At 42.6% G+C, this 13,933-nt stretch overlaps 3 pseudogenes; 1 reads left to right on the forward strand and 2 right to left on the reverse strand.

Moving 5' to 3' along the window:
* Nucleotides 1–323: 323 nt before the first annotated feature.
* On the reverse strand, nucleotides 324–442 carry LOC134953080 (5S ribosomal RNA; annotated as a pseudogene).
* Nucleotides 443–7,231: 6,789 nt separating this feature from the next.
* On the reverse strand, nucleotides 7,232–7,350 carry LOC134953091 (5S ribosomal RNA; annotated as a pseudogene).
* Nucleotides 7,351–10,729: 3,379 nt separating this feature from the next.
* LOC134953102 (5S ribosomal RNA) lies at nucleotides 10,730–10,848 on the forward strand (annotated as a pseudogene).
* The last annotated feature ends 3,085 nt before the right edge of the window (nucleotides 10,849–13,933 follow it).

The following is a 13,933-nucleotide window of genomic DNA, read 5'->3' on the forward strand; positions in this document are numbered from 1 at the left end:
CCAGTACAGACTTGCTGTATTAATAGAACCACGGGGTGGTCAAGACACAGTAATATATAAGGCTATGTTCTTTGGCTTATAAGAGATTAGGGTAATGATCAGAAGTCACTCCTCTAAAAGCGATACAGAGAATTAGCATACACCTATCTGGATTCGAGACAATGAAAATTAGAAAAATAATATAATGAACATCACGAAAACAGTGTCAGTGACCAATATGTTTTTTACACCGAGATGGGAAAATAGGATTTAGAGATTGCTGAATAGAAGAAAATGGTGATGCTGCTGTTGATGTTAATATCGCATAAGTGAGGAAAAATCCTACTCTACAACACCAGGTATTCGCAGGTGGTCTCCCTTCCTGATACTGACCTGGCCCAACGCTGTTTAGCTTCCAAGATCAGACGAGATCGGGCGTTGGCAGCGTGGTATGGTAGTAGAGAATTTTATGTGAACACCAATGAGAGTGCACCTATTTAGGAATGCTGAAATTTTAGAAAGACCGACAGTAAAGTGATAGAGAAAGAATCGTGGAAATATGTGGATCTGCTTTCCACGTTAGACCCGATTTCAAAATTCCCACTCACGTGGTGCAATGTTCCGGGAATCGTGAATGAGAGTCCACGAAAATGGTGATCTCGGGAAGATGAGGTTGTCAGGATTGGCACTGTTGATTGCAATCAGAGAACTCCCTGACTGCTAAGTATGTTATGGTTTGTCCAAACAGACAATTAATGATAAAGGATACTAGAAAAAATGGATGCGAAGTCACACTAGTAGCACAATTATTTGAATCTTGAATAGAGGTTTGAAATCTATTAAATTACATACTGAAATGTCAAATTCAACATAACTGACAAATGTGATAGGTATGCCATTCATACTCATATGTCAATTGCTGAGGAGATAAGAGCGAGAAGAAAAAACATTGAATAAAAATTAGCAAGAAAAAATAAATTATAATATGTATCTGTTAATCATGTGCATTAACTGAATCTGAGGATATTTGCCGCTTGACCTCAGATAGGATGTTAAATGTCTAATAAATATGAGAGGTATATGCTATTCATATTCATATATCAATTGCTGCGGAAACAGAAATAGAAAGGAAGCAGAAAAAACTAACACTGAAAAAATAACAGGTATGTGTTAATCATATGCATTAGCTGATGAATCTTTGGATATTTGCAGCTTGACCTCAGACAGGGTGCTAAATGCTTGGTATGCTATGAGGACCCCTGAACAAAATTACCACTGTGATACACACTGAATGTGGGATAATTTAGGCAGTTCTGCCGAGGTTTGCAGTGGAAGTTGCTATCCGTGGCATACAGCCACAGGATAGAGGGGCTTACGGTTTCACCAGAGAGATGAGAGAGCCATGAAGAGCAAGCAGATAAATGTGGCTGATGCCAAGATGAGGTTGTGTCGACGAGACCCCTTTGCTGGATGCGGAAAGACGCGTTTCGCCCTAAGGCTTGTTCACTTCCGGGTTCCGTATGGTCCGGTGTGGGGAGCGGGCATTTATGTTAGCAGAAGGTCAGACTGGCCAATCAGGAGATGTCGGAGTTGTAATTGCTGCCCGTGTGAGCGGTTGCTAAGAGACCGCGGTAGCGGCTCTATGACGACAGATCCGGAGGGCTAAAGGTAATCAAAGATCGCGAGATCGCGGACGCCATTTTGGATGTGGGAATAATGACAGTTGTAATTACTGCCCGTATGGGCGGTTGCTAAGATACCGCGGTAGCGGTGCTTTGACGACAGATCCGGAGGACTGAAAGTAATTTGAAATCGCGAATACGCGGACGCCATTTTGGATGTGGGAATAATGTGACATAGGTTGATGGCATATGCTCCGATTAATGGAGTTGATTTACTTGGCTGTAAAATAAAATAGCAATATAATGGAAATGAGATACAACCTGATTCATAGAGAAATATGAGACTTGACAGGGGGATAAGGTAGTTGGAGAGAAGAAGATGTGCCTGAGACGGGCAATCATGAGCGGAGGGTTGGATATAGGAGTTTAGAGAATCGCGATATAGTGGACGCCATCTTAAAAGTGGGAATAATATGACTTGGAAAAATGACAATTGTTACTGTTATAGTACATATTATACAGAACTTAACAAGAGGATAACGGTTTGTGATGTGGGCACAGTAGACAAAATACATTGAAGTGGAGTGGATAGGTGGATGGAAGAAAGGTGTTCCTGGACTACTGTTAGAACGGCAATAAGGAAAGGGGGAGAGTGTGCGGGGGAAATAGGATGGAGGATGTGGGTATTTGGAAGAGGGGAAAATGGAACTAGGTGTGGTGATGGGAAGGGAGAGGGGGAGGTATAGAGAGGGGCTGGTAGGTGGAGAGTGGTGACGGTGAGCAGGAATGGGGGTGAAAGATGGATATGGAGAGGAGAAGGTAGGTGGGGGAGAAGGGAAAAATGGAGTGATGATTGGGGTGGTGGGGGGAGAAAAATGAAAATGAGGGGGGGGTTTAGTTTAGGGGTTAAGGGGTTATTGGTGAAGGAGGGGTTGTTATGGGGGGTTTTGGTTTTAAGGGGGGGGGAGAAAAAAATGACAGGTGGGAGATGGGGGATGGGGAATATTTAGTTGGGAGCTGGTGTGTTATGCGGGGGGTGTTAATGGTTAGAGTAGATTATTGTTGGTGAAAAAAAGGGGGGGGGGGGGAGAGGGAAAAACGTGGTGCATGTGGAGAAAACGGGGAGTGGGGTAATATGAGGGGGTGTGCTAACGGACCTGGGGTGAGGGTGAAACCGTGGGGGGGAGATAGTGAGTGGTGGATGGTTGTGAAGATTACAGAAAGGAGATGTGACATAGTGTCAGCTTGTCAATTGTGGGTACATTGAAAGGTGAACATATATACATGCGATTGCACAGAATGGCAAATGTGCATGTGTGAGGGTAAACTGTTAAAAAGTGAACATATGTACATGCGATTGCACAAAATGGCAAATGTGCATGTGTGAGGGTAAACTGTTTAAATCAAAATGATGATTAAAATGTAGTTATTTGTCCAAAAATGTAGATGACAAGTTAGAAACAGGTGAGACATTCTTTACAGAAAAACTCCATAATTGATGGTTTCATTGAGGCCGAAAGGTTTCAGGCTGTTTAGACGAAAGATCCATTCACTCTCCTTTTTGAATAGTTCTTTGGTTATGTCTCCTCCCCGTATTCCAAGATGTATCCGATCTAAGCAGAAGGTCTTGAACCCTTTGATGGATCCTTTGTGGACAGAATTGAAATGTCTCGCTACTGATGTAAGCTGTTTCATTCGGTTAAGATCTCTGGAGGCATTGCGGATATTTCCCAGGTGTTCTAATATTCTTTCCTTCCATTTGCGTGTGGTCATGCCTACATACTTTAGATTACACTCACAAGTTATGCAATATATCACAGCCTGCGTATTACAGTTAAAAAAGTGTTGTAACTTGACCAACTGGTCAAACCTGTCAATGACCGTGTTGGTTTGCAGGATCTGAGGGCATGATTTGCAATGTCCGCAAGGGAAGGAACCTGTGATAAAAGGTTTTTTTATATTTGAGGAAATCAAATGGCTGTGCACTAGATGGTCTTTCATATTTTTTGATCTGCGCCAGCTCATTTGTAGTGGAGAGTCAAAGAGAGGTGCCAAATCTGGGTCCAATTGTAAGATGGGGAGATGTCTGGTTATTGCTCCCTTCAGCTTCCTCCATTCAGGACAAAAAGTTCCAATGAAGCGAACGGTATCTTCCTGCTCAGTACTCTTGCTTTTCTTTCCAAAAATCAAACTCTCTCTCTTGGTTGCTGCAGTGGCAGTGTATGCCCGTTTGAGTGAGCGTCTGCTGTAGCCTCTATCCAGGAGACGGTTAGTAAGTTCCAAACTCTTGGTTTTGAACGTAGAGTCTTCTGAGCAGTTACGTCTCAGGCGTAAATATTCCCCTTTGGGGATGTTTTCCACGGTGGGCGGAAAATGAGAGCTTGTTTGGTGAAGGAGACTGTTAGTTGCAGTCTCCTTACGAAATAATTCCGTTTCTAGGAAGCCTGCATTGGATTTGTAGATACTAAGATCTAGGAATGGTACCCTTACAGGGCTGATGAAATGTGTCAGGGTAATGTTAAGATCATTTTGATTGAGGATCTGAATGAACTCCATGAGCAGGCTCTTATTTCCATTCCAAATCAAGAAGACATCATCGATGTATCTTAGCCACAGTATAATGTGTGTGGTATATTTTTCATTACGGGTGTTGAACACGTGGAAGTGCTCCCACCACCCTAGAAAGAGATTTGCATATGTAGGTGCACATGCTGCACCCATAGCAGTTCCCCTAATTTGTAAGAAAAATTGGTCTTGAAACACGAAATAATTTTTGGAGAGAACAAAAGTGAGTAACTGTAGAAGAAAATCAGAGAAGTCATTAGAGCCAATTTGGTCTAAAAAGAATTTGGCTGCAGTCAAACCTTGATGATGGTTGATGCTAGAGTAAAGTGCCTCAACATCTAAGGTCACTAAAAGGAAATCATCCTCAAAATGGATGTCGTGAATTTTTCGCAATAGATCGGCAGTGTCTTGTAAATAAGATGGTAAGTCAAGGACGAAATCACGTAGGTGTAAATCCAAGAATCGACTCGGCTGCTCCAAAAGTCCTCCATTACCCGACATTATCGGTCTGCCAGGTGGCTGCTGGGTGTCTTTATGAATCTTCGGCAGAAGATAGAAAGTTGGAGTTCTCGGATTTTGGACAGTCAGATATGCTGCTTCTTGTTTAGTAATGGTTCCCTGTGTGGCAGCCTCTTGTATCAGAGAGGTATAGGCTTTTTGGAACCTTTTGGTGGGGTCGTTGAGAAGTTTTTGATAGCAAAGGGGGTTAAACAATTGTCTATGTGCTTCCGTGATATACATTTCTAACGGCCATAGAAACAATGTTGCCACCCTTGTCCGAAGGTTTAATGATTACGTCTCGCCATGTTTCCATCTCACGTAATGCTTTCCTTTCTCGAAAGTTGAGATTTCTAGATGGATATTGATGGGCAGTTTTAATTCGGACGTAAATATCGTCAAATTCTTTTGACACCCTGTTGAGAAAAACCCTAATTTCTGGGCTGGTGTTATCGGGTGGGAAAAATGAGGACTTGGGTTTACATTTGGGTCGGCAGGGAATGTTGTCTTGTATGTTTGATTCCAATAATAGGTCCTCCAGGGCTTGGACTGCTTGAAGCTCGTCAGGGGATAAATCTGTGCTACGATCACTATCTTGTATTGCACGGTGTTTAGCAAAGAACTTTTTTAGAAGGAGTTTTCTACCAAATAATCTGAGATCTTTCTCCCAGGAAAATCTGTTGAATGATCTAGAGGGTGAGAAAGAAAGGCCTTTGGCCAAAACATCCATATGTACAGGTGAAAGAGGTCTATCCGATAGATTGATGACCTGTAAGGAGGGTGAGGTCGGGTGGGTTATCGTAAGGTCTTCCTCTGTCGGGCCGGATAACGGGCGGTCTTCGATGTATCCCAGTCGGGGTTGCGTCTGTCGCCTCTTCTTTCCCCCCCGCCGGGTTTTCCTTGATTTTTGTCCCGACCTCTTTGTTTCGAACCCTGGCCTAAAAAACGTGGGGAAAATTCTCCTTCTCCCTGATTGAATCTGGCGTTGTCTGAAGTCTCACTGGATGAATCTCCACTATTAGAGGATTCGAATTCTGAGAAAGTTGGGTCGTCCCTCTGTCTTCGATTCCTGCTCTGGGGTATAGGAGTCCACCTGAAGATGTCCCCACGTGAGAAATCTCGTTTGTCCCTGATAAATTTATTCCGCTTCCGATCTACTATTGTTTGTTCATATAGTTTTAATTCTTTTTGATGTTTCTCAAAAGCTGTCTGAAAAGACAAATCTTTTTCCCAAATTTCCAAGTTATGACCCAATTCCTCTATTTCTTTTTCCACTTGATCTATGAGTAGTGTGTCATGTTTGACCAAAAGATGTAACAATTCGTGGGAGCACTTCAAGAGTGCTGCCTCCCACTCGGTCTTCAAATTCTCCGTAGCAAGTGGAAAAGAAGGGAATATTTTGGGTCTTAACCCCCGGGGCACGATCTTGTGTTTGATGTAATTTTGTAATGTGGTGACGTCCCACGATAGGCGAGTCCTTTTCTGCAAACTTTTTTGTAGTCTAGTGAAAGTAGTCTTCCAATCAGAGTCAATGGGGGATTCTTCAAAGTTTTCTGAGAAGGGATCACCAAAAGTCTCCGGGTTTTGTCGTTTTGTTAGCTCCGCTTTTAGTGAAAAAGTGGTCATAGTATAGGCCTACTAACATAAAAAATGATGAAATGAATAGAAATGATACTGCTAAAATAGACAGATCCGGGAAGGAGGAAGTTATCATAGAGTAAGATAGTAACGAGAGACCGTGCCAAAGGATCAGAGACTGTTTTTGCAACAGTAGAAGATACTATATGAAAGCCCAGGGCGATCCGGCACCGGATTTACTAAGTAGGAATGATAATAGAATTAGGAAAAAGAAACCAAATTTGGACAGTGTGTTACCCTTAATAGATAAGGGAGAGAGGCGGCAAAATTAGCCCTTTTAGTATTAAATATATACGTATAAATGTTATGCTGTCCTAGTTGGTGGTGCACCCAGAGCCAGAAAGTATGCAAACTTTGAAAAATGGGAAGAAAAAAGAAGGCTCTTGTGTGGGCGCACTCTTGTAGAAGAAGTAAAATTGATATGATAATTGAGATGGAATATTTAAAACATAACTTTTATTGACTTTTTTTATATGATATAGAATTCTTCCCTAAGATCTGTCCTTCGAAATGCAAGATAGAAAATAAAATGTTCTGGTCTCTTATTGGTAAAGAGTGTGTGGAAGGGTTGTAGACATAAATTGGTCATACCCCCATTCCCCTTGACCAGTACAGACTTGCTGTATTAATAGAACCACGGGGTGGTCAAGACACAGTAATATATAAGGCTATGTTCTTTGGCTTATAAGAGATTAGGGTAATGATCAGAAGTCACTCCTCTAAAAGCGATACAGAGAATTAGCATACACCTATCTGGATTCGAGACAATGAAAATTAGAAAAATAATATAATGAACATCACGAAAACAGTGTCAGTGACCAATATGTTTTTTACACCGAGATGGGAAAATAGGATTTAGAGATTGCTGAATAGAAGAAAATGGTGATGCTGCTGTTGATGTTAATATCGCATAAGTGAGGAAAAATCCTACTCTACAACACCAGGTATTCGCAGGTGGTCTCCCTTCCTGATACTGACCTGGCCCAACGCTGTTTAGCTTCCAAGATCAGACGAGATCGGGCGTTGGCAGCGTGGTATGGTAGTAGAGAATTTTATGTGAACACCAATGAGAGTGCACCTATTTAGGAATGCTGAAATTTTAGAAAGACCGACAGTAAAGTGATAGAGAAAGAATCGTGGAAATATGTGGATCTGCTTTCCACGTTAGACCCGATTCCAAAATTCCCACTCACGTGGTGCAATGTTCCGGGAATCGTGAATGAGAGTCCACGAAAATGGTGATCTCGGGAAGATGAGGTTGTCAGGATTGGCACTGTTGATTGCAATCAGAGAACTCCCTGACTGCTAAGTATGTTATGGTTTGTCCAAACAGACAATTAATGATAAAGGATACTAGAAAAAATGGATGCGAAGTCACACTAGTAGCACAATTATTTGAATCTTGAATAGAGGTTTGAAATCTATTAAATTACATACTGAAATGTCAAATTCAACATAACTGACAAATGTGATAGGTATGCCATTCATACTCATATGTCAATTGCTGAGGAGATAAGAGCGAGAAGAAAAAACATTGAATAAAAATTAGCAAGAAAAAATAAATTATAATATGTATCTGTTAATCATGTGCATTAACTGAATCTGAGGATATTTGCCGCTTGACCTCAGATAGGATGTTAAATGTCTAATAAATATGAGAGGTATATGCTATTCATATTCATATATCAATTGCTGCGGAAACAGAAATAGAAAGGAAGCAGAAAAAACAAACACTGAAAAAATAACAGGTATGTGTTAATCATATGCATTAGCTGATGAATCTTTGGATATTTGCAGCTTGACCTCAGACAGGGTGCTAAATGCTTGGTATGCTATGAGGACCCCTGAACAAAATTACCACTGTGATACACACTGAATGTGGGATAATTTAGGCAGTTCTGCCAAGGTTTGCAGTGGAAGTTGCTATCCGTGGCATACAGCCACAGGATAGAGGGGCTTACGGTTTCACCAGAGAGATGAGAGAGCCATGAAGAGCAAGCAGATAAATGTGGCTGATGCCAAGATGAGGTTGTGTCGACGAGACCCCTTTGCTGGATGCGGAATGACGCGTTTCGCCCTAAGGCTTGTTCACTTCCGGGTTCCGTATGGTCCGGTGTGGGGAGCGGGCATTTATGTTAGCAGAAGGTCAGACTGGCCAATCAGGAGATGTCGGAGTTGTAATTGCTGCCCGTGTGAGCGGTTGCTAAGAGACCGCGGTAGCGGCTCTATGACGACAGATCCGGAGGGCTAAAGGTAATCAAAGATCGCGAGATCGCGGACGCCATTTTGGATGTGGGAATAATGACAGTTGTAATTACTGCCCGTATGGGCGGTTGCTAAGATACCGCGGTAGCGGTGCTTTGACGACAGATCCGGAGGACTGAAAGTAATTTGAAATCGCGAATACGCGGACGCCATTTTGGATGTGGGAATAATGTGACATAGGTTGATGGCATATGCTCCGATTAATGGAGTTGATTTACTTGGCTGTAAAATAAAATAGCAATATAATGGAAATGAGATACAACCTGATTCATAGAGAAATATGAGACTTGACAGGGGGATAAGGTAGTTGGAGAGAAGAAGATGTGCCTGAGACGGGCAATCATGAGCGGAGGGTTGGATATAGGAGTTTAGAGAATCGCGATATAGTGGACGCCATCTTAAAAGTGGGAATAATATGACTTGGAAAAATGACAATTGTTACTGTTATAGTACATATTATACAGAACTTAACAAGAGGATAACGGTTTGTGATGTGGGCACAGTAGACAAAATACATTGAAGTGGAGTGGATAGGTGGATGGAAGAAAGGTGTTCCTGGACTACTGTTAGAACGGCAATAAGGAAAGGGGGAGAGTGTGCGGGGGAAATAGGATGGAGGATGTGGGTATTTGGAAGAGGGGAAAATGGAACTAGGTGTGGTGATGGGAAGGGAGAGGGGGAGGTATAGAGAGGGGCTGGTAGGTGGAGAGTGGTGACGGTGAGCAGGAATGGGGGTGAAAGATGGATATGGAGAGGAGAAGGTAGGTGGGGGAGAAGGGAAAAATGGAGTGATGATTGGGGTGGTGGGGGGAGAAAAATGAAAATGAGGGGGGGGGGGGTTTAGTTTAGGGGTTAAGGGGTTATTGGTGAAGGAGGGGTTGTTATGGGGGGTTTTGGTTTTAAGGGGGGGGGGGGAGAAAAAAAAAAAAAAAAAAAGATCTCGCGATCTTTGATTACCTTTAGCCCTCCGGATCTGTCGTCATAGAGCCACTACCGCGGTCTCTTAGCAACCGCTCACACGGGCAGCAATTACAACTCCGACATCTCCTGATTGGCCAGTCTGACCTTCTGCTAACATAAATGCCCGCTCCCCACACCGGACCATACGGAACCCGGAAGTGAACAAGCCTTAGGGCGAAACGCGTCTTTCCGCATCCAGCAAAGGGGTCTCGTCGACACAACCTCATCTTGGCATCAGCCACATTTATCTGCTTGCTCTTCATGGCTCTCTCATCTCTCTGGTGAAACCGTAAGCCCCTCTATCCTGTGGCTGTATGCCACGGATAGCAACTTCCACTGCAAACCTCGGCAGAACTGCCTAAATTATCCCACATTCAGTGTGTATCACAGTGGTAATTTTGTTCAGGGGTCCTCATAGCATACCAAGCATTTAGCACCCTGTCTGAGGTCAAGCTGCAAATATCCAAAGATTCATCAGCTAATGCATATGATTAACACATACCTGTTATTTTTTCAGTGTTTGTTTTTTCTGCTTCCTTTCTATTTCTGTTTCCGCAGCAACTGATATATGAATATGAATAGCATATACCTCTCATATTTATTAGACATTTAACATCCTATCCGAGGTCAAGCGGCAAATATCCTCAGATTCAGTTAATGCACATGATTAACAGATACATATTATAATTTATTTTTTCTTGCTAATTTTTATTCAATGTTTTTTCTTCTCGCTCTTATCTCCTCAGCAATTGACATATGAGTATGAATGGCATACCTATCACATTTGTCAGTTATGTTGAATTTGACATTTCAGTATGTAATTTAATAGATTTCAAACCTCTATTCAAGATTCAAATAATTGTGCTACTAGTGTGACTTCGCATCCATTTTTTCTAGTATCCTTTATCATTAATTGTCTGTTTGGACAAACCATAACATACTTAGCAGTCAGGGAGTTCTCTGATTGCAATCAACAGTGCCAATCCTGACAACCTCATCTTCCCGAGATCACCATTTTCGTGGACTCTCATTCACGATTCCCGGAACATTGCACCACGTGAGTGGGAATTTTGGAATCGGGTCTAACGTGGAAAGCAGATCCACATATTTCCACGATTCTTTCTCTATCACTTTACTGTCGGTCTTTCTAAAATTTCAGCATTCCTAAATAGGTGCACTCTCATTGGTGTTCACATAAAATTCTCTACTACCATACCACGCTGCCAACGCCCGATCTCGTCTGATCTTGGAAGCTAAACAGCGTTGGGCCAGGTCAGTATCAGGAAGGGAGACCACCTGCGAATACCTGGTGTTGTAGAGTAGGATTTTTCCTCACTTATGCGATATTAACATCAACAGCAGCATCACCATTTTCTTCTATTCAGCAATCTCTAAATCCTATTTTCCCATCTCGGTGTAAAAAACATATTGGTCACTGACACTGTTTTCGTGATGTTCATTATATTATTTTTCTAATTTTCATTGTCTCGAATCCAGATAGGTATATGCTAATTCTCTGTATCGCTTTTAGAGGAGTGACTTCTGATCATTACCCTAATCTCTTATAAGCCAAAGAACATAGCCTTATATATTACTGTGTCTTGACCACCCCGTGGTTCTATTAATACAGCAAGTCTGTACTGGTCAAGGGGAATGGGGGTATGACCAATTTATGTCTACAACCCTTCCACACACTCTTTACCAATAAGAGACCAGAACATTTTATTTTCTATCTTGCATTTCGAAGGACAGATCTTAGGGAAGAATTCTATATCATATAAAAAAAGTCAATAAAAGTTATGTTTTAAATATTCCATCTCAATTATCATATCAATTTTACTTCTTCTACAAGAGTGCGCCCACACAAGAGCCTTCTTTTTTCTTCCCATTTTTCAAAGTTTGCATACTTTCTGGCTCTGGGTGCACCACCAACTAGGACAGCATAACATTTATACGTATATATTTAATACTAAAAGGGCTAATTTTGCCGCCTCTCTCCCTTATCTATTAAGGGTAACACACTGTCCAAATTTGGTTTCTTTTTCCTAATTCTATTATCATTCCTACTTAGTAAATCCGGTGCCGGATCGCCCTGGGCTTTCATACCATGTGCCCACAATGCCAGATATGCCCCCATAGTAGAGCTCACCGGAGTGGAGAGCGCAGCGCGCGCTTCTCCTGTCTGCCGCCCTGCTTTTCAGTCTGATCTCCGGCGGTGACGGCAGCGTGTATAGCTCAAATCAGGCGCCGGTCCGCGAGCTCTCATTGGCTAACGAACCGGCACCTGATTTGAGCTATACACTCGGCCGTCACTGCCGCAGACCAGACTGAGGAGGCAGAGCGGCAGGCAGGAGAGGCGCGGCTTCGGATGGCTGGGCGGTGGATCGCGATCGACTGGTCGCATGTCCGTGATCGACCAGTCGATCGCGATCGACTGTTTGGCCACCCCTGCAATAGGCCTTTCACGGGACAGGCGGGTCGAAGGCAGCCCTTTCAGGTCAGACCATGTTTTAACACGGCAGGAAGAGGGAAATGTTACGCATTTAATAACGTGCAATGTAATAGGGGAACATTGTGTCGATATAGTCACGTCTGTATGCTGTGTGGAGGAGGTCACCCAGCAAAGGACTGCAATAGACCCACAGTTCAGTCAGCAGGTAGAGGGGAACAGAGAGCCGTTCCTAGATAAAGCGGAGTCACCAGTGAATTTAGAAGTTTTAGAATGGTGGTTGGGCCGCTATCCTCTTAGGGAGGAGGCGGCATTTTTATTACAAGGTTTTAAATTCGGTTTCAATTTACCTGTAGTTAGGCCAGTTTTAGTTTTAGCCAGAAGGAACCTAAAATCAGCTAGAGATTTCCCAGAGATCGTAAGAGCGAAGATTGCAGCGGAAGTTGCTTTAGGGGGTATGTGTGGCCCTTTTAAAAGTCAGCCTTTAGCTGAATTTTGTGTTTCACCATTTGGAGTAGTTCCAAAGAATGAGCAGGGAAAATTTCGGCTAATTCAATACCTTTCATACCTGGAAGGGGGCTCAATAAATGAGGCTCTCGACCCTTCTTTGTGTAGCGTGAAATATCAGTCTTTTGAAGAAATTGTTGCTATGGTTCAAGGTTTTGGTTTGGGTGCGCTGTTAGCGAAGGTGGATATAGAATCAGCTTTTAGATTGTTGCCGCTGCATCCTGATTCATTTAAATATATGGGTTTCAAGCTGGATGGTCAGTTTTATGTAGATAGGTGTTTGCCTATGGGCTGTTCAGTTTCATGTTCTTATTTTGAATGTTTTAGTTCATTTCTGCAACGGTGTGTTCAGGCAGGCACCAGTCATTTGGAAGTCGCCCATTATTTGGATGACTTTTTGTTGACAGGTTCTGTAGGTAGCTCGTTATGCCAGAAACTACTGTTTTCGGTTCAAGCGCTTTATTCAGTTATGGGAGTACCTACTGCTAAAGATAAAACAGAGGGGCCTGTGACCCGTTTATCTTATCTGGGTATAGAAATTGATACTGAGGCCGGCCTTTGTAGATTGCCAGCAGAAAAAGTGAATCATTTAAGGAGTTTGTTAGAAAATTTTATTTCTGCAAAAAAGATGACGTTGAAGCAAGTACAGTCACTACTTGGGTTATTGAAATTTTCATGCAGGGTCATTCCGATTGGTAGGGTTTTTAGTCTTAGGTTGGAAAGAGCCACTGCAGGGGTTAAGAAGTTACACCATTTTATTCGGATTTCATTAGATTTGAAGGAAGATTGTAAGGTGTGGTTAAAATTTTTGAGTGAGTTTAATGGGGTACGCATTTGGTTGCACGAAAGTAGTGAGTAATCGTGAGCTGCAATTTTTCACAGATGCATCAGGGTCGTTAGTCTTCGGTGCATATTTTGAAGAAGAATGGTGTGCCGAAGCTTCGCCTGAAGAGTGGCGAGCAAGGAAGCTTACTGATAGTATGCTTTTGCTTGAACTTTTTCCAATCATTGTTGCAGTTGAGATATAGGGTTTTAGGCTTATGAATTCTATTCTGGTGTGATAATTTAGGGGTGGTTCAAGCGATCAACAATCAAAAATCTTCATGTTCGCATGCTTTCAGGTTGTTAAGGCATTTGACCTTTAGGTGTTTACAGTTGAATATAGATTTGAATGCTAGGCATGTCCCTGGGGTTGAGAACGAGATAGCGGATGCTTTGTCTCGTTTTCAATGGGATGGATTTAGAGCATTAGCTCCAGCAGCTAAAGTGGAAGGTTTATCATGTCCTGAATTTGCATGGCAGATCATCAAACCGGTATGAAAGCTTTAGCATTGAAGGCATTGGCCCCCGGGAACTTTGAGATCATATTCTGCACGGGGCCGGTTCAGGGGCTTTTTGCGGCCCGGGCGGCAATAGGGGGCGTGGCTTCATAAGGGGGCATGGTCAGTTA

Source organism: Pseudophryne corroboree, chromosome 1 (assembly GCF_028390025.1).
Source record: "Pseudophryne corroboree isolate aPseCor3 chromosome 1, aPseCor3.hap2, whole genome shotgun sequence".
Lineage (NCBI taxonomy): Eukaryota > Metazoa > Chordata > Amphibia > Anura > Myobatrachidae > Pseudophryne > Pseudophryne corroboree.